Consider the following 21,855-nt stretch of genomic DNA (forward strand, 5'->3'; position numbering starts at 1 on the left):
TAAAAAAATAAGAAAGCAAGAAAAAATGGTCACATACAGAAAACAAACTATTCCAAGTGATCACTTCTCTCTAAGAAATATAAAATATGAAGAAGAGCTTAAGCAGACAGGATGATTCAATGGCAACAAGTTTGGCTGGCTCTGGAAAATTGGAGTCTTACACGACAGTCTTCCGAAAAGGATAACTATTAAATTTTGAGGCAGCGGGGAGGCCACTTTTGGAGGAATGCACATCTGAGACATAAAGGTTAGCCTGACCTTTCTCTGTCCATGGATGGAAAAAGCAGAGTTCTGTCCTCAGCCCTGAGTCAACCTCAAACCCTTGCCAGCCACGGGTCCTGCCCTCAAGAAGTCCACTTGGACTTTGCTCTGCCAAAAGCTCTGCAAAGGGTCTTTTTTTAGAGGACAGTCACACATCAGCTAGAGAGTCACACCGAAGTCACTTAGTTATTTATTCACAAATGGGCTTTTATGGAGACAGAGACTTGAGTGAAGTTTGTCTTTTTGGGAGCCTGGGGGAGGTATGGGAAGAGTGAAACAGGGAGAAGAGAAGGGGCGACTGGAGCGTGGTTCTCCAGACACCTCGGGAAAGCACACGAATTGTCAGCCAGAATCTTCCCTTCCAAGAACAAGCCTGTACCCACTAACTCCTATCTTGGCGGCAGCAACTGCACCTCATACTCCAACTTACACTATGGAGTTTCAGCCACACCCAAGGCTGAATGGGATTTGGAGACTTAGGAGCAAGTCCTGGGCAGAAAAGCAGAGAGCGGGCTGTGTGTGGGAAGGGCGGCCGTCAGGGTGCACGGATGCGACCCCCGTAGTTGGGGTGGGCTGATGGGTGGAGAACAGACAAAGTGAGGGTCCTGAGACTCCACTTCCCTGTGGCTGGTCCATGGAATTCCTTCACAGGTGTCCTCCTGCAAACCCAGAACCACCATCCCGCTTTAAACCTTTCGAGGACAGATAACGCCGATGCTGACCTGTTCAGGGTAGTGGGCAGCAGGTCACCACAGAGGCCACAGGCTGGTCACCTTGGGCTTGATCTCTGTCCAGGGAAGGTCAGGGTGGTGAAAGGAACCTGAGTGGCATCCTGCCTCTACCAATCCCTCTCTGTCTACCTTGGGCTGAGCACTCATCCTCTTTGGAACTTAGCTTCCTGAGTGCTTGGTTGGTTTTGTGAGGAGTCTATTAAGAAGGGTATACGAAGACATGATAACATTATCAACATTTGAAAAAAATGTTCCACATAGTGACTTATCTTGTGTCACCCCAGAAGACAAAGCGGGGACAATGGTGGTGGCGGCACTTGTGCTGTCTTGTTCTGCTTTATTTTTTCCGTGTTTTGTACTATGTCTTTTCCCTGCAGGATTTGAGGAGGAGGTAGAAGGCGTAATGGGAAACAGACAGCACTAGACTGTCCGTCTTAAAGCCACTGGTTTTCAGACTGTGGTACTGGAATCAGCAGTGACAACATTTTCTGGGAACTTGCTAGAAATAAAAATTTAGGGTGCACCCCAAACTTACTGGATCAGAAACTGTGGTGTGGAGCCTAGCCACCTAGGTTTTAACAAGTCCTCAGGACGTTTATGATGATTGCTCCAGTTTGAGAACCACTCTTCCCAAATAGAAGGCAAAGATCTTTCTAACAGGTACAGCTGTCCCAAATTGCAATGGCTGTCCAGAAGTATGCAAGAGGAAATGAACATATCACATAGGGAGTTCAATTGAATTTGTTATTTGGCTACTTGCTCATTTCTCAAACATTTATTGAACAGTGCCACCAGGTGCTATCAAAGTGACAGGGACAGAGATGTAGCAGGCACCTGTCTCTGAGACAACCACAGCTCTAAAGGGCCTCAGGTAATGCCACTTCCCCATCATCTTGATGCCACTTGGCTTGAAGACTTGTAAGTCTCAGCAGCCTTTTCTCCACGTGGTGCTTCTTGCTTCTGTGCTTTGTTTTGACTACCAAGCATTGGCCGGCTCTCAGTGAGTGCTCACTGCAATTACAACATAGTCCTGCTGCTGGGTTTCCCCCATGGAACCACTACCTTCCTGCTCTCCCCTTCTTCCTATGTCAAAATGGTAGGAATGAAGAAAGAAACCAGTGACCCTAGACTGACTGTCCAGTCTGTAAGAGAAGCCCCAAGTGAGAGGACTGTGGCAACTTCCTGCCGTGTACATGATGATGCTTCTTTGTCTTCATGAGTCACCCCTTGCCATCCTTGTCACGTTATTCACTCACTGGAGCTCACTTTTCCCAAAGCCAGAAAGTGAGTTCCTGGGGCTTGGATGGGGGTGAGGCTGAATGCCTTATTCTGGGGTTGGTCCCCAGAGAGTGAGTTCTTTGATTTCTGAGATTTACCAATTTAATCTGCTGCTGGCAAGCTAAAGATACAGTATAGCTATCTCTGTTTACTTTAAAAAACTAAATTATTGCATGAGTGATATATATCTCTTAGAAGAAAATTAGCCATAGAGGTGAGCAAAACTAAATCACCTTTCATTTCAGCCCCCAGAAATAATTGCTGTTAATACATATATCCGGTTACTCACACATGTTTTTGGGAGTGAGTATGTGCATGCAGGTGAGTGTGTGTGGCTGCAAAATAACAGGCTTTTCCATTTAAAATATGACTTTTTAAAATATAGAGGTGTCTTTTGATTCTGGTACAATCCCATGATCAATTTTAAAGCTACCTAGCACTCTACTAGCTTGGATGTAAATTTTCCTCAGGCAATAACTATCTTTGAAGAAATCTTCCCCAAATGTGTGGCACCCTCTCCTACCTTCTCCTGCTTTCCTGATCGGAGCTAAGGCCACGCCTCTGCTTTCCTCTGGCTGTTCTGGGACTGTGTGCACCCATTCAACCCGGCAGGCAGCCTTTCTACGAGGTGGCAGGCTGGCTGAGAGAAAAGCCCTCTAGGCGGAGAATGCACAGCTGCTGTGGGTTGGCGGTGGATGAGCAGCAGGCGTGGGAAATCACGCTCTGGTATTATTTTCCTGGTTTTGTGAGAGGGAGGGAGGGACCAAGGGATGCCTCAAGGCTTCCCAAAGGGTTCCTGTCTCTGTTTTCGGGGTCCTTCTCTGGCCTTCCTACAAAGTGCACCAGGAGCCTTCCCTTGGGCCCCTCACTAGCAGTCCCCAGCTCTGGGAGGGGCGAAGGAGTTGCTCTGAAATAAGGGTGGGCCAAAAACAGTTCTCGATTTTCCCATCAGGACACGGGGTACGTGAGAACCGCTCCACCTGGCGGTGTCAGATATCCCCAGGACTGTCGCCATTCCCCTCAAATACCTCCCACACCCCTGCAGGACTCCTGCCAACTTGTGATGACTCTTTAGAGAAGAAAGGGTCTGCGAGAGGGGACTGTGAGTCAAAAAAGCTGAGACGCTGCACCAGAGGGAATGAAGGCAGTTTAGCTCATTTCTTGACTCGTAAAATGTTGATTCTCTGAACAGCCCAGAACTGTTTTGCCTTGGGAAGTCCCTTTAATTCGCTGGTTACTTCCTGGAAATTTAGCTGCATGAGAGCAGGCAAGGAGGGAGGGTCAGGGAGCGAGGTCAGAACTGAGAGTTTTCCCCAACTTTCCATATTAAATTGATCTTTTTGCTCTTACGCACAAAGAGCTCGCCTCCTCGCTTGTATTTTTAGAACGTCCTTTCTTACTCATTGATCTGAAACCCTGTCCTTCCCCTGACCCTGACCTAATCTCTGACCGCCAGACACTGTCCAGCCCCTGAGACCTGTCATTCGCAAAGGCAGGACAGCGCATGCAGAGAAAAGACGCGGAAGTGGCTGTGGCCGTGTGGGCGCCTAAGCAGAGAGGACACGGCCAGGGTCCCGCCTGCACATCTGGGTGGTCCTATGGACAATTTCATTTAGATTAAATTGGATTTATCTTGGCCCTGCCCTGAGGTGACCTGGCTCCATTAAAAACTTCTCGAACTGGGTCTTTTGGGCTTCTGAGAAGTTGCCAGAATTACAGTTTCAACCCAATTCTTCAAGAGAAAGGGATGAGTCTTGTATGACTTGATTTTTTCCTTGAGAGATTGGAACAGGGTTTTTATTTGTTAAATAAATTTATTGATTAAACATTCATTAAAAAATGTATTAGAAACCAGGGACTGTCTTAAATGTTCATATATGAGAATGCGGACACAACTGACTCATTGTGGATGAACTTTATCACGCTTCAGAGAAATTAAGATATAATTCGAAAATGTTCTAAGGAAATTTAAACAATTTTACGTACGCCACTTTACTGAGCAACAGAATAGATAAAAAGAGTATTCACTAACAATCTCACTAACGATCTATTTTTTATGTGTGTTTTCCATTTAAATCAAACTTCCCCTTCTATCTAAAAGTTATTTTCGTGGATATCTTTCATAGACAAATGGCTCATTTATCTTCCTTCTTCACCAAGATGTTATGAATTTTATTTTAATTTGATTTCACCTGTTTTTGCTGTGTTGAGTTGTCAGGGTGGGCGGGAGGTCAAATGACCCAGAGCCTGTAAGGCTCCCCACCCCACGAGCCCTGCCCCCCCGCCCCCAGCTTTGGGCCTGATTCTGTCTCCACTGCTGCCCGTGTGTCCGCAGTGGGCCTGAGCTTGAGCACACAACCCCGGCCCCACCGTCCACTTGCACGTCAGCCTCTCACCTGCTGCAGCCCCTCAGGTGTGTGTCCCGCTGCAGTAAGCGGCCCCTGCCCTCCCTGCCTCCACACCCTCGCCTGCAGCTCCAGTGTCTTCTTCCTGCGTCCCCACCCTACCCAACAGCCAGAGAGTACTGGTTAAACCCTCAGATCGTTTCATTTTCCTGATTAAACCCTCGTAGCACCCCACGGACTGACCTGTGCCCTCCTTTCCTCCTGAATGCGCGTCCCACCTTGTCACTTAGACCTCAGCTGTAACGAATGTGCTTTCCTCTGACAGACCAGTCCAGAGTGCCCCCACCCGTCTGAAGCAAATGCTCAGCACAGCCCTTATTTCGGTTTTCCACATAGTACTTGCCTGAAGTAGTGGTTTGATCCTTCCGGGGCTCTGGGATGGTCTCCCGCAGTCTGGCCAGGCCCGGCCCAGCCCCTGGGGTGCCCAGCAGGGAACAAGGAGCCCATGAGCCCGAGCAGGAGCAGAAGCTGGCAGCAGGAGGTGAGGGGAAGGCTCGGGGTCCTCTGAGCAACAATCTTCCACCCCAGTGGTTTAACTCCTTCTGAGCAGTCATCGGGCATCCTCCTACATGCCAGGGGCCTCCTACCTCCTCATCAGGGTGGCCGGCTCCCCAGTTCCGCCGAGGGAGGGGGTGGGAGCCAGGCTGATAGCAGTGCCAGGGTGTGCCAGGGCCGTGGTTCTGAGGTAAACCCATTTTAGCCCACCTCGGATGACACCAGGCCCAAGTATCTCCAAATGCACGAGGGGGTCTGTGGTGGTCTGGAGCTGTCTGCACCCCCAGAAAAACAGACTCTGAAATCGAATCCATTCCTGAGGGTGTGAACCCACTGTAAGTTGGACCTTGTGACGAGGTCACTTTGGTTAAGGGGTGGCCCGCCCCAATCAGGATGGGTCTTAATCCTGTTCCTGGAGTCCTTTATGAGCAGAATGAAATTCAGATACACAGAGAAAGCCACAGAGGGAGCAGCCAGAAACCAAGCGTCAACAGCACCCAGATGAGAAGGGAGGGGTCAAGTGATGCCTCTATGTGTCTTGCCACATGACAGAGAGGCCCAGGACCCAGGACTACCAGCAGCCAGCTTTTGGGGAGAAAATATCACTTTGATGATGCCTTGGTTTGGACTTTTTCTAGCCTCAAAACCATAAGCCATTAAATTTCCACTGTTTAAACCATGCCTTTGCATGATATATGCTTGAGTAACCAAGAAAACTAAAACGGTATTTTCCAAAATTTCATGAGCCAAGGAAACTTCTTTATCTTTCAAAGTGCTCTGAGTGTATGGAGCCAACTTTAGTCAACATATATCTTAGGATGTGGATGGCTGTATTTCGGAGCCTTTTCCTTATCCGGGCCCACTGACTTTCCATCTGGCACTAGGCCTTCTGAACTCTGTGTATGTGGAGCAGCTGCCTCACTTTCGGGGAAGTCACCAGCTCAAATTCCTACCTGCATCCCAGCAGGGACAGTCCATTCCAGAACAAGTCTACCCTGATATCTGAGACATATCTGGGCGAAATCAAGCCTGACAGTGCTGTGGGGCCATCACTTTCCAAAACGGCTGGTCCGTGGGGTGAGTGTCAAGCAACCATGTGGGGCAGGAAGTTCAGGTGAGTTCTGCTGGCTCAGGTCCACATTGCGAGGTCTCTCCTGGAAGCTCCTGCAGGCATGCACTGTCCCAGTGAAGGTGGCAGGAGAAGTGAACCCCAAAATATTCCAGAAGGAGGTACAGGGAAGTGGGCATCGCAGAGGAAGAACAAAGGATGGATTTGTCTGAAGTCTACATGGCGGGAAGCCTAGAGGCGATCCTCCCTGTCAAATCTCTTCTCATTTTTATTCCAGCCCTGCAGCCGCTGCTGGAACCCAGACCCAGAGGAAGCGCTGGAGATCAATTTAGACAGGAGAATGGGTCCAAGGTTACATGTAAGACAGCAGATCAGTGTGTGAAAGTTTCTTCTTCCCACCCTCCCTTCTCCCTCCTTCCCTTCCATCCTTCCTTGAAAATGGACCTTCCCCCTTCTTCTAAGTAAGGAACCCTAAACTCTTAGATTTGCGTCTACCCCGTTCTTCCAACTGGATAGAATCATGCCAGCACCTCATAAATCACCTGCCTCCCAGAAAACTTGGCCATGTTGCACAACATCAAAGCTTGATTTGGCAACTCATGCAAGCTAAGATACTGTGCCTGTGAAGAAGGTATTTATTTGTTCTTTTGCCAGATGAAAAAAACATCCCATGAACACTTGAAAGTTTCTGATGACTCCATTTAGTTTTATTTCCAGGTAACGATTTTAAGTTTCCTCTCAAGGTGCCACGAGTTACTGCTTTTCCAAAGGCCACTTCTGTCCAGGAACCCCGTGTCCTTCGTTTATGAAACAAGAGACTGTGCAGCCCTGACATGAGTCTGTCCACCCCACACCAGCTTTGGGGAGGTCAGTTTAATCTCCCTAACGTTGTGGGATGTTTGCCTACTTTCAACAGCTGCCAGATCATGGCAGGGCTTCCTGACTTGTTCAGCACAAGAGTAAGCACTGATCCTATTTCAGGGTTTTGTTTTATGAAAATCAGGAGTATTGGCATTTAGGAAAAGGTCTTCCCCTTTAGATCATATAGGTTAAAAATAAATAATTTAAATAAGGTGGAAAAATGAAAACAACAGAGTGAAGATGTGGATGTCCCACCATCCCCAAAGGCTTATCCTTTACAGGTGACAGAAATGGGGGACACTCACGGACACATCTCTTCTACCAAAAACCTGAAAAGACCACCACCACACAGAATGCTGAGCTGACGGAGACTTTGCCTACAACTATCATGCAAGCCACAGTATAAGGAATTAAATATTATTAAGAGAAAAGAGAAACACCCCCCCATACACACACACACCATCCCCTTGTGCATTTGTTCAGTAAATATTTCCTGAGCCCACTCTGTGCTGCAGACTTACGTCCCCCAGACCTCTCTCCAAACGTCCCCTGATTCTATTGCAGCATCTTTGGAAAAACCTCCTGCTGCATGTCCTTCAGCCCGGGGCTAAGCCAGCCTCTCCATCCAGCAGCCTGTCCATCCAGCAGCACTGCTCCAGCATATCCCCTGCACTGGCCTCTGCTGATCTACGCTCCCCCACAGGGTTCTCTCTCTCTCTCTCTCTCTCTCTGGTGACCACCTCCCTGTTGAGGAACACAGAAATTACGTGAGAGGTGATTTAATGACCCTGAAGCTCTATTCTTCCAGCCAGTTTTGTACTCAGCCTGTGAAGCCACATCAGGAACCCCAGTCAAATCTGACTCCATCACCTCTGCATGTGGTGGCCATACCCAGGGTTTCAGGGTCATCTCCTCAAGCCTTCTCTGATCACACTGCCCAAAATGTCAGCCTCCATCCATCCCACTCTGGCCCCACTGGCATCCTGTATTTTCCTCCATAGCACTTACCTAGTTGATATTATGTTCCAGGTGTCTACGTGTCTAGGTGTCAGCTGTTGCCTCTTTGGAAGGAAAGCCCCGGAGGGGTGGACTTGGTTCAGTCTGTTCATTGTTGTATCCCTGGCATATCAAGGGAGGCACTTGGTAAACATACTCAGGATAAATGAGTGAGTGAATGGGTGAATGATTCCAGACAAATCCGCCTCCTTTTGTTCTTAGCTCTTCTGAGCAACAGGACTGAGTCTAATAACTGTGAGGAAGGAAGGGTAAGAATCCTCATGAGGTATTTGAGGTGGCCAAGGCTAGGTGAATGTCCTTATCCATTCCATAGCATTCCAGAAGGAAGTCTGGGGAAATGTGAAAGCTGCAGTGATGGGGCCCAGGGGGGTGAGGCCAGAAGTCACAGCCACCAGGCCTCCCTCTTCTACCCCAACTGCCCTGTCTGGTCACCCTCTTATTCAGCCTTCAAACCTCAGCTTCAATTTTGTCTCCTTCTTTCAGTCTCCCACTGTAACCAGTGCTACTATTTTAGGTCTCACCCTGCATGGCACATAGCTCTGCTCTTAAGTGCACTATAGTTAAACCATTTATTTGAGACTCTGTTCTCTCAAAATGTGGTGATTCCCCAAAGGACAAGAATATGCATCATTTGTCTTTGCAGCTCAGACGTCCAGGACGTTGATGCTCCATGGATGTTTACAGACTCACATGGAGATCATTCCTGAAGACTGATGAGGCAGGGACCAGGGAAGGCAGGGGAAGGGGGAGGACAATCCCTCTGCCATGAGTATTTTGCAGCCTGTGCTTCACAGACTTGAGCACAGCCAGCCTTGGAAGTCAGGGCCTTAATTTCACTTTGTGTCCACAGTTTGGTGATGAAGCTCCTTCAGGCTGACTCAAAGCCACGTCCATCTGATGAGGAGTGATGAGTGGATGGACATACTCAGGGACACCTGGCCACAGCCGAGTACATGCTGGCCTTGACACTCAGCTCAGGCTAACCCCATGTGACATCTGACGAACACCCTCAAATCTCTCTCTTGAGGAGTGGCTGGGGCAAGTCAGGCCAACTATGTCCTCCTGAAAAATCAAATTCTGAGGACAGCTCCCTGACATAACCAATAACATTAAGTCATTCTGTTTATGTCATCGTGTCTCATGCTTCCTGGTTTCACAATTTTAAAAAATGCATCTTTAGATTTTCCTTTCAGATAACAACCTTGGAAGCTCCTGGTTACAGGCACGATACATCAGTGATCATGACATGGACTCTTTCATCTTCTCTGTCAGGGGTTCCAGAAAAGTTCAATAAACTTGATAAAATCAGTAATGTTTTTGGGCAAAAGTAAACACTGGAAGAATTTTTAAAAGTCACATAACAAACTTAAATTTAGCAAAATGGAAGGCATTTTGATTTCCTACACTGCTTAAGCGAATGTCACGCAATGGGTCAACTTAAACACTGTGGATTGATTAGCTTACAGTTTTGAGGCTAAAAGAAAGTCCAAACCAAGGCATCATCAATGCTTTCACCCCAAAGACTGTGGCCTGAGCGGGCTGGCTGCCAGTGATTCTGGCACATAGGAATGCACATGGCAGCATCTCTTGGTCTCTCCTTTCTCTTCTGGGTTCCCTTGAAGTTCAGCTCCTAGATGCTCTATCTGTGGACTTCCCTCCTTCTGCCTGAATTTCATTCTCTTTAAAGGACTCCAGCAGTAGGATTAATACCCATTCAGATTGATGTGGGCTATTCCTTAATTCAAGTAACCTCATCAAAAGACCCTATTTATAATACTTTCATACCCACAGGAAAGGATAAACTTCATGAATATGTTTTTCTGGGTTGCACACAGTTCCAAACCACCATGCTCCACCCTCTGGACCCCAAAAAGACATATTCTTCTACATACAAAATACACTCATTCCACCACAACATCCCAAAAGGCACTTAAGTCATTTCAGTTCCAATGCTAAGGACAAAATTTCATGAAAATTAATTATGGGTGTGATCTGTCTTGGGGCACAATTCCTCTCCAGCTGTGAGCCTGTGAAACCTAGAGAAGAAATTATCTGTTTCTAATATGCAATGGAGGGACAAGCGTAAGATAAACATTCCCATTCTCATAGGGAGAAATTGGAAGAAAAACAGGGGTCAAGTGTCCAAGCAATTCCAAAACCCAGCAGGGCAAACTCCATTAGATTTCAAACTTTGAAGATCATCTTAGAAGAATGTTTTGTCTTCTGGGCCTGATGAAGCAGCATTTTCACTCCATCCAAATGCTTGTACCACAGCTGTGCTCTTGCTCGCTACTAGGGTGAAGTCTCCACCCTCTCCAAGCATTGAGCTGATGGACAGGCTCGCTGCCAATGGTGGGATATAAACTCACTCCCCAACCCCACCCCAATGTCTAAGCCTTGGGGTAGGCTCAGTCTTTCCACATGGGTGGACCCATTCTCTTGGCCTAAGAAGACATCTTCCCTCCAGACTTCTGCTTCCATGGTTCTGTCTTTGAAGTGATTTTTCCCTTCAATTTGTCTCCTTTCTGTTTTCGTTCAGGCTGGCAGTGGTTCCATTCATACAAATCATATAAGAATGTATTGGTTTTGCATGTAGTACACAGGACTCCAGACCATCTGACAGTAGGACTTTGCACATACCCTTTATGGATAAGTCCATCCCTGGCTTGCACTGAAATGGCTGACTGGGCCATCTTTAGTTAAATACTCACATGGAGGACTATTTTGGGGGGATTCAATTTACAGAAACTCAGTTTTCCAAACCATTAGTGTCTGGTTTCTTTGTCCCCAAGAGTTCAGTTCTCAGCTTATCCCTTTTTTCTTGCATTTCACTATTACCTAAAAGGAGAAGCTAGGCCACACTGTGCATTTAGCTTGAAAATCTCCTTAGGTAAATATCCAAGTTCATTGCTTTCAAGTTCTGCCTTTCATCCAACATCAGAACTCAGTTTTACCAAGTTCTCTGTAACTTTAAAACAAGGATTGCCTTTCCTTCAGTTTCCAATAACACATTTATCACTTCTTTCTAAAGATTTGTTGGTAATACTTTTATCATCCATATTTCTACCGATAGTCTCATCAAAACAGAAAGATGTTTTCTTCTGGCCTCTACCCCAATTCAAAAGCTATTTCTACTTTTGGGGGGGTATTTGCAATAGCAGTGCCCCACTCTCCTTGTATCAAAATCTGTTTTAGCTTCTTGGGCCGCTTGAGCAAATACCATGCGATAGGCTGCCTTAAACAGTGGGAATTGATTAGCTTATGGTTTTGAGGCTAAAAGAAAGTCCAAATCAAGGCCTCATCAAGGTGATGCTTTCTTCCCTAAAGTCTTATGGTGTTCCGGGGCAGTGCCGGTGATCTCTAGTCCTGAGCTTGTCACATGGCGATGCGCATGGAGGCACCTCTTGGTCTCTCCCTTCTCTTCTGGGTTCCATTGATATTGGGCTTTGGGCTGCTACCTCTGGCTTTCTCTCTCTTCTTGTCTGAATTTCATTTTCTTTTAAGGGACTCCACCAACATAATTAAGACCCATGATATTTTAGGCGAAGTGATGTTATAACTGAGTTCACACCCACAGGAACGAGTTAACTTCAAGAACAGGTTTTTCTGGGATACAGACAGTTCCACACCATCAGAGAAGATGTTGGGAATTGAATCATGTTCCCCACAAAAGACAAGCTCAAATCTAAATCCACATTCCCATGGGTGTGAATCCACTGGTAAGTAGAACTTTTTGAAGATGTTACTATGATCGGAAGTGTGGACAGGGTGAGTCAGGGTTAACTAAATCCATATGAATGAAGATCTTATAACAAGAGAAAATTCAGATCCAGTCAGTAGAAGCCAGAAGCCCAGGAGCAGCCAGAAATCCAAAGGAGCCAGAGAAAACAGGGAGCTTGCCATGTGGCAGAGGATGCCCAGTGCCAGAAGTCCATCAATCTCAGGAGAAAGAACAGTCTGGTCCCCCTCTGCAAGAAGATCTTGGACTTCTGGCCTCTAATCATGAGCCAGTAAATCGGGCTTGTGTTTTAAGCTGTATTTGTCATAGCAGCCCTGGCAGACTAAGACAAAAGGGAAGTAGAAAACGGGGCAGTGCTTAGAGTGGAATGATAAATGCCACCAAAATCTAGGATGCAGGGTCTCATGTAACTTCCAAATAATCAGAGGGAACATATGCATTTCAACAAAAACACAGAAAAAACTATGACTCAAAGAGGAAGCACAACATAAAATATGAGGACAAAACTCAGACCAAGGAGCTCTAGTACCTGATCCAAAGAGAGCAAGCATTAGATACAAACCCCCACCCCCAAATTTAAACCGTAAAAGTCTCAGAAGGAAATACAGGAGAATTAGATAAATAAGTACATTTGGAGAATTAGATAAATAAGTACATTTGGAGTGGAGAGGAAAAGTATGAATCAGGGAAAAGAGATCATAAAACAAATTATGAATACATTTACCGATAAGCAATAGAAACAATCAGCATGTAAAAACAAAGGAAAGAAAAACATGAAACAAAATTTTAATAGAATGACTGAGTGTGGAATATATTTGTATCACATATCCAACTTAAAAGGGGGTAGTTTCCTTATTTCATCAAGAGATTTTACAAGTTAGTGTTATAAAGACCAACAACCTCTTTGCCAAATGGGCAAAGGATAGAAATGGAAACAGAAAAACAATTGTCTCCTAAATCTAGGAAAAGAAAAGAAAAATGAAATAAAAACTACAGTAAGTTGCTCCTGCTTCCCCTTGCAGGTTGGGAAATATCAGATGCCTGATAACTCCGTGGGGGTGAAGGATGAACAGAGAGAGCTGGGGGCAGTGGAAGCCAGCACAGCCTTTCAGGAAGTTTGAGAGCCACTTTCCCAGAGGTTCTGTTTAGGAATGTTTCCCACATGCATCTGTGCATGCAGGTAGGTGTGTGCAGTGATATTCCCAGCAGCGTGTCTATAACCACAAACTCTTTCTCCAGCAACAGTGGTCATGACCAAATAAATTCCAGAGCGAATGTGCAACCAAAGCCTCATTCTCTGGTGCTAAAAGCACAAGGCAGCCTTGTATTTTGTTCAATAAGAAAAATCAAGGGCAGAATAGCTTGTCTAGTACAAATCACAGAGGGAATTCTTGTTGGTGCTTGCACACATGTACACAAGAAATCAGTCCTGTGGCTAAGGAGCTGTGCTTTGTAAATTCTAAAATACCCTTTGATTAATTCTTTTTAATTAATCAGTTCCCTTCTGTCCTAACATAATCCTGTGCCCAACAGTTTTATTTTATAGCTGATTCCCTATTTCAAACATCCTGCCTATTGTTAGGTTATCATACGTATTGTTGACAAAATGTATCTTAATTCCTGATTTATAAAATAAGATCAACAGACAGATAGTAGACCAGTCTGTCTCCAGGGATGTATAAACAACAGTTTTCACTTTTGTTGCTTGAGGAGACTCCCAGTTTGGCAGGCACCCTGAGAACAAGTCCTTGGTATGGGGTAGCCAGTTTTCGAAGATGGCGCCAAAGACCTACAACTCCCAGAATTCACATTTCCAACTGGGTCCCTTCCCACAGGGAGCCTGAACTGGTTCCTGACTCGCTCTTGGAATGTGGTAGAAGTCGCCTTATCCCAGTTCCAGGCTGCCTTTAAGAGCCTGTGTTAACTCTGCTTCTTCCTTCTTGAAATACTTACCCTTGAGACCGGAGCCCCCCTGGAATGTCTTGCTACCTGCTAGAGAGACTCTGTGGAGAGGCCTGACCCACCCAGGCAGGGGGAGCAGAAGTCCAGGTCTGACTTACTGAAATATGGCATGTTTCTTTAAAAGACAGGGTTCCAGGGTGGACTTTTGCCCTAACGGGCATGTAGCTGTGTCTATACCACCTTAGAACCTTCCTTCCGGACAGCTGGAGCAGCTGTGGGCAGCTTTGAGTTTAAGCCCCAGGGCTTTAATCACGAAGGGAGCTGTCTGCTGCTTAAAGCCATGAAGAAATAGCTTCACAGGAGACAGCACCCCCCCCCCCCCCATGCCCCTGCTCAACCCTCTTCCTTCCAGCTGAGGGTGTTTAAAATGTAATATACAAACTGGACAATGCCTGTTGACATTCAAAGTAAATTTGCACCTTATTGATGATGTCTGGTAGAATACAAACACAAAAACCTGGCACTGATGCTCCTTAAGACTTGTCAAATCTCTTTCATGCTTCAGCCTGAATATATGGAATTAATAGGTAAACAGACAGATTAAAAAAATCTTAGCTGAAATCACCATGAGGCTACTTAAGAAAGAGCCACAAGGTCAGGAAGGAAAAACTACATTTGGCACATCCTTTAAGGTGGACTCTGAAGGGAGATGTTTCGGATGTGATCAAAATCAGGGCTGCACATCCCAGGCCAAAGGTGGCAGGTCCTGGGGTTGAAGGAAGCCCACCTACCTGGTCGGCGCAGTCATCACCCATGTCTCTAAACCCTGCAGCCCGGGGAACAGAAGACTCCACGGGTCAGGCTGTTTGGCCCCTGCTGAGCCCCAGCCCCAGGAGCCTTCTTGGCCACATTTCCGCAGCTGGCCAGTACCTTGCTCCACCCACGACCTTTCCCACTGACTTCCTGGTTCCTGGAATTGTTAGGAAAACCCCTTTGGACATCTGAGAATGGCTCGGTCTCCTGCCGCTGCTGCCTGTGCCTGGAGGCCTGACTGACCAGCCTGGCCTGGCCAGGGCTTTGTAATCTTAAAATTCACTGTTTCAAGGGGGTAGAGGGTAAGGGAGCTCGCTTCTCTCTCCTCCTTCTGCTGGCCCATGGTCCCTGGAGTAGTGACTCAAGCCTGGGCCCTTACAGCTCTTAAAAGTTCTGCTGTCCTTGACCCTCAGCCATCTAAAGACATACATTTAGCTGGAGGAAACTTCTTCTTGTTAGAAACTTCACTATTTTTTAAAATATGGAGCCCAGAAATTTCTTGTCATTATCAACAGCCAAACTCTGAGCAGTGGAAGTTATAGTCTAAGTAATATGAACCCCAGATCCTGAGCTCCAGATAGACGGTCAGCATCAGCAGAGGGTGGCTATCAGGCCACGATATTGGAGCTTGATTACAGCCTAAAAGATCATCTGAACATTACCTACGTGACTGGAAGGTTAAAGTGAAAAAGACCAACAGTACAAGTGTGGGCAAGGAGGTAGAGCAGCTGGAGCTCTCCCCTACTGCTGGAGAGAGGATAAAATAGCATGGCCACTGAAGACATGTGTTTTCATAAAGCTAAATTTAAGTCTGCACATGACCCATTCTGAGCATTTACTCAACAGAAAGGAAACATGTCCAGAGAAAGATTTTATGGTAGTGTTCATCACAGCTTTATTGATAATCAACAAATCTGGAACCAATCCAAGTGTCCATCACAGGAGAATGGGCACATATTTATGACAGGTTTATAGTTGCTACTCAACTATAAAAATGAACTGACGACTGGTCCCAGAACATTTATAGTGAGGAGGTAAAGAAGCCACAGGCAAAAGAAGACATATGGCACTTTTTCACTTAGGTAAGGTTTTAGATCAGGCAAAACAAATTGATAGAGATGGAAATCAGATCTGTGGAGAGGGGGCAGGAGGTATGACTCAAGGGTAAGAGGGAACTTCTGGAGGTGAAGGAAACATTCTATGTCATTTTGAAGGTGATGGTTACCAGACTCATTCAATCTCCACTTAAGTTCTGTGCATTTTATTATATGTATGTTATGTTGTAACAGGTCTGATTTTTTTAAACAGCCACATTCTTTGCTCTGATTCTTGTCCAAACCAGCAATTTTCTACACAACAGCACTACTTCTCTAGCACCTAATAATTGGAGCAGCGGCAGTTTGTAGAGGAGGCCCCAGAGGTGAGAGGTGACGAATGGCCTTCCCGAAAACAGAAAGGATGATAAGAGAAGTCTGAAATGTCAGCACCTCTTCAGCTCTTGTAGATGTGCTGATGCCATGCAAAAGACAGCACCTACAGTTCCCTCATTTGATTGTTAATATAACCTATGGAAAGCCGGCAGAAACAAGAGAAACAACAGAAAGGACAGAGCCTAGAGAAACAACAGAAGCTTCAGAGCCGACAGAAACTTCACAGCAGAGCTGACGTAGATACAGACACATGGAGAACAGAGAAATGGATGTTTGGAGATGCTTGGAGTTGAGCAGATGTTGCCATGAGGTGCTAAGCAAGCCGGAACCTGCAGAGAACCATGGGAAGCCAGACCTGGAGAAGGAAAGTGAGGAAACCTGCACAGGAGCAGAGGCTGAAAGCAATGGGGCCCAGGAGCAATGGAGCAGTGCACCTTCCCTGCTGACAGAGGCATTGAAGACACATCAGCCTTCCTTGAATTAAGGTGGAGAGACTTCATCATACATATAAAGCACAGAAACTGAAGAAGAATGAAACTTCTCTGAATCTTCCTAACAAAGATTAAAAACAAACCTCTAATAAAATGCATATGTAAGTAACTTAATTATGTGACAGAAAATGTCCAGTACTCTTCAAAGGATTACAACAAAATCCAGAATCCAGAAATGTAAAATTCCAACAATGTGTTGCATACAATCAGAGCCAGTCAAAGAAGCAGGAAAAAGATGAACATAACTAAAAGAACCAATAAAGATAGATCCATAAATGATAGAGATAATGGAATGAACAGACAGGGGCCTTAAAACAGCTATTTTGAGGGTGGTACAATGGTGGCTCGGTGGCAGAATTCTCGCCTGCCATGCCAAAGACCCAGGTTCAATTCCCGGTGCCTGCCCATGCAAAAAAAGCAAGCAAGCAAACAAACAAAAACAGCTATCATGATTATGAGAAACTGGGAAAAAATAAAAAGTATATTAAAGACCAAAATGGCATTTCTAGAGATGAACAATACAGTAGCTGAAAGAAAATATACATTGAATGAGATTGGCAGCAGGTGAGGCACTGCAGGAAAAAAATCCACACACTTGAAAACATAGCATTAGAAGGTGCCCAAAATAAGCTACAGACAAAATAAAAATACCAAAAAAAGTGAACAAAACCTAACTACCTTATGAAATAATGTGAAAATAACCTAGGATGTCACCTATGTCCATTTCATAGATGCAGAGCTAAAGTACAAGGGGACCGCACACCCACCAGGCCTCCTTGCCCAGTCATCCATTCACTTGCCAAGTATTTACTGATTTGTCCCAGTGGCAGGCATTGAGTTTGGTACCAACCCTCCCTGCTCCCAGTGACCTTGATCATTGGTAAGGCTGAACCTGGAGTCTCTGTGAGGGGAGAATCTGTCCTCTCCCATCTCATTCCCTGCAGGATGGGTTCAGAGGGAAAGCCCTGGTCATGAGCAAGCAGCTCCCTACTGGCCAGCAGTGGCCAATTTATGCTTTAAAAGTTTTCTGATCCTCTTAGAAAGCAGAGTAGAAGTGCTTTCCTGGCCATTAGGGCCTGTTTGCTCCTTTCCTGGGTGTGTGTAGAAGGTGCTTGCTAAAGGCTAGTCTTGTGGCTATGTACTAGTGGGGAGGGGAAGGGGGATGAGCTGTGGCGCTGGCCCTGAGTCTGAGTTCTCTTTCGTTCTGCTGTTGCTAGATGAACAAGTCACCAACCCAGTTCTCCTGCCTTGGGGAAGACAAGCTTAGGGCCCTGTGAGTGGGGACTAAAATAGGAGGATTATGTCATGGCTCAGTGGCACAGTCCTGGAGCTGGACATGGGGCCCTTTTTTATTTCTGTACTAAGTGTTATTGAGACCCAAACTCCAGGTGGAAGAAATCCATGCTGAGGTTGACATGTATGTATGGACTCTTTTGGGAGGCATGGAAAAAAAAATCAATAAAAACCAGGAAATTAAATAGTGCATGGTCCACCCAAGCAGAAAATAATCAGAATAATTATGTTGACAACATAATGACCAGAAACCAGGATTTATCAGATAAAGGGGAAGGGAGGTGGTGAAATTACCTGCTTGTCTAAGAGGTCAGGAGGCCCCTTGAGCTGAAGTTCTTGTTTCTTAGATGGCCGGACCCATCATTTCACCAGCTGAAGAAAATGCTGGCTATTCTCCCAATTTGCGGTCTGATTGTCTGGTGAGTTCTTGTGGTGTAAGGTCAGCTTAAGCTTGTGGCAGCCACGTAAACCAAACAAATATGACCACTACCACTGTTTGCCTGAGTCTTTCAAATAGAACACACACAAAAATGCCAATTCATGGAAAAGTGTAATTGGACTGTTCTCTGATGGACTTCAGGAATACCTGAAAAGCTAACTGCCCGATGGCAGCAAACACTGGGAGAGTCTTTGCCAAGCCTCTTGAGATCCCAAACATCTGGATTAAGAAGCAGAGAGTCAGGGTGTCACCTAGATGATGACAGAACTACTGAGAGGCTAGCACGGTGCATGGACATGCAACAGGGAACTCGCTGATCAGATTGATGGCATGACATTAGGAAGACCCATTTTTCCCAAATTCAGATTCCCAGAACACTAGTGTCTTATAAGATAATACGTGGTGTTACTTAAAAAAAGAAGAAGAAGAAGATAAAAAAAGATTCCATGATCCATCGAGATCGAAAACACCAAAGTAAAACAGATTTCTTGTTTTGCGAGTTCTTGGTGTCTGCGAAATGCTAATAGGTGTTTTATTTGTCCTGAAACTTTTAATTCTGAAATAATTTCATGCTTACAGGATAGTTGCAAAAATAATAGAAAACCCATTCAGAGAACTCCAACTACCCCTTGTCCCCCTGTTCATGTGCCCAGTTCCACCAGTTTTAATATTTTTCCCTAATACATGTTTTGAAACACCAGGAGAGAGATGAGTACACAGCTACACTCAAACTTATTTGGCAAGACACTTAAGTGTATTTTATGTCTATTTTTTAAAGTGGAATAACTATCAAATTATTATGGAAAAGAAATGATCCATGGACAACAACTTGCCATACACCACCTTTTTTCAAAGTTGAAGATAGCTGAATAGTTTACACTTCATTGTGAAGACTGGAGGTCTGATTTATTTTGCTCCATTCAAATCCTTGGCATGGAAAGAGGAGTGAAAGAACATTTTGTTTACCTTTCCATCTTTTGACTTTTCTAATACCTAAGTTCAAGTCCACATATTTTTAAACCTATGAAGTGGGAAATCAGGACACAGGTTCACAAATCTGTGTATTTTGTCCTCGGCTCTTCTGCCATGTGGCACTTTGGGGAAAGCTTATCAAAGCATTACATAAGCCAGGGCACAATTTGAACTTTCAAAGCTTTGTAAGTTTTGGCCAAAAATGTGCCTTCTTCCTAACTGCAGTTTCCTTTGGGCTGATCTTTGCTCCACTGCCCTGGGTGTGAACTGAAGGGAATTAAGATGCTGAATGCCCAGCAGATATCCAAGGGCTCAGGGACCTGCCCGCTCATTGCAGATATATCTGGATATGAGCAGTTTGTTTGGGACATGATTCCGGGAAGCCTCAGTAGGGAATTGGGGAGATGAGATGGAGATGACACAGTTGCGTGCTTGGAACATGCCCCTTGAGAGTGAGAAGGTTGGGGTGTTTGTCCTCCAAGCCTCTCACTGCCTGAGGGCTGCTTCCCAGGATATTGACTCCTGGCTCTCCTGGTGCACTATCTGCCAGAGAAAGCCTCTTGGGGGAAGGATGCATGGGAGATGATTGTATTAAGATGCAGTGTGTTAGGGAATGGGGTGAACCTGGATTAGCTGATGGTATCCCCAGGTGACACTCACAGCCATCATTTTTAGGTCTCACAGCTTCCTGGTCAAACATCACTCTCGAAGTGACATCTGGCCTTCTGAAACCCTCTTTTCCACGTTCCAGCTTTAGCATCACCCCCAAAACCTACAAGAGGCTTCCCTGCTTCCAAACTCCTCTGAATTTCAGCTCCTGCCTTCCAGGCTAAGTACTTGTACTTGCCCTTTCAGTTCAGCTTCAAATCCTCCCCACCCAGAAAGCCTGCCCTGTCTCATCTCCCCAAAAGGACTTGCCCTCCCTCTGCCCCGGCCTTTAGTGGTGTCCTCCACCAGAAGGCCTGGAGAGGGGACACAGAAGTCCTCCCAGTGGGGCCATGATGTGTGCCATGGCACCGCGCAACACGGAGGGGCCCCCGTGGGCAGGGGCAGCTGGCCACCACCCTTCCACCAGCTTAGGCACTGACCAGCTTCCCCATCAGGGAGTGCTCCAAAACAGACAATGTGTGAGCACAATCATTTTCCATTATCAGACTTAGTGGACACAAGATTTTGCCACATTGCTGTAAAGTTTGTAAATGCCTCCTCTCCCTTCTGGGCTGGCCTCGTGACACTGCGCAGCAGGTGGACCAGCGGTGGCGGTGGACCACCCTTTGGGAAACGTTGGTTAGAACACAGACTCGAGTCAGGGAGACCTGGGTTTACATCTTACTTTCAAAACGGGTGATTTTTTTTCTAAATTTTGGAGGAAAATCACTTAAGTCTTTGCACATTGGCTCATTCCTCCCCTAAGTATCACCAGACAGATGAGGCCTCTGGGTGACATGCAGAACCTCCTACGCACCCAGCCATTGGGGTTATTGTCTGTCCCTGGGGCTGTAGGGTTGATTTCATCAAAAAGTCACAGCAACATGACAGCTTTCCTAAGGACAGCTGGGAGTGGACTCCGGGCATCCCCCTCTGGAAGGCTGGGCCCTGAAGCTGTGGACTCTGCGGGTTCACCCAGTGGAAGCCAGGCCCTTCAAGGTGGGCGGCTGGTCTACTGTAGCCACATTTTCCCATTCCACACTCTAGCTCGGAAGCTCCCCCAGGACACATACAACGCAGGATTCCAGTTCACCCAGGGCATCTGAGGGAGGCCTGAGCCCAGAGATAAGAGATCTGAGAGGGCTTCAAAGCTCTGCAGCTAAGATATTGCAACTGGAGAGAAAGTAGCTCTTATCTCATCAGGAGCACCATGCAGATAAGGGGCATCTAGCCGGCAGATTCTGGAGATCAGTGTCAAGATAATGAAAGCTTGCTCTCCCTGGCAGGATATAGTTGGAAAGAAGCCATTCTAAGTGGCAAATTGAAGGAGTATTGCTCTCTGGATACCTCAGGTGATCAAAGTCCCAAGGACAAAGTTGGGAAGCCCACATATTAGATAAGAAGCAAAAAAGATGTAGGCCACAGATACCCAGAATGCCTTGGCGGGCTTTTTCTTTCCCCGCCTTGGTGGCCTGAAGGGGCTTAACAGGGGTGGGGCTGAAAAGACAGACTCCAACCCCAGGAGCCCCACCTCCAGGGCATCCAGGAGGCAGAGGCCAGGATGGGTTCATGGCTTTGCCCGGGGTACAGGAGGAGTGTGCGCGTAGCTGCTGTTAGTTTGGGGTTTCCCCAAAGCCGACCTTGAGATGCACTATGTGAAAAGGAAGGAAAAAGATAACGTGAGCCTTTGAATAGGCTCCCCTGTGGGCCACGTGGCCCGATCCCCGGGCCCTCTGAGGAGTGGGCTAGGACATGCCCCAATTCAGCTCACGGAGGGTTGAGGAGGTGCTGGAAATTGATCTACTGACCCCAGTCCTGGTTTCAGGGGGTGGGGACATGGCAGGGCAGGGATGGTGACTCCAGGGGCACACAGGGCTGCAGGCGGGTCTGACCTCAAGCCCTTCTCCAGCAGCAGGGGAATCGGATAAGAGAGCTGGGGCTCTGCTAAGGTTTGGGGTGAGGTGGGGGGCATCTCTGCACTCTTTAAGTAAAAATAGAGCTCACTCATGAA

Source organism: Tamandua tetradactyla, chromosome 1, assembly GCF_023851605.1.
Source record: "Tamandua tetradactyla isolate mTamTet1 chromosome 1, mTamTet1.pri, whole genome shotgun sequence".
Taxonomy (NCBI): domain Eukaryota; kingdom Metazoa; phylum Chordata; class Mammalia; order Pilosa; family Myrmecophagidae; genus Tamandua; species Tamandua tetradactyla.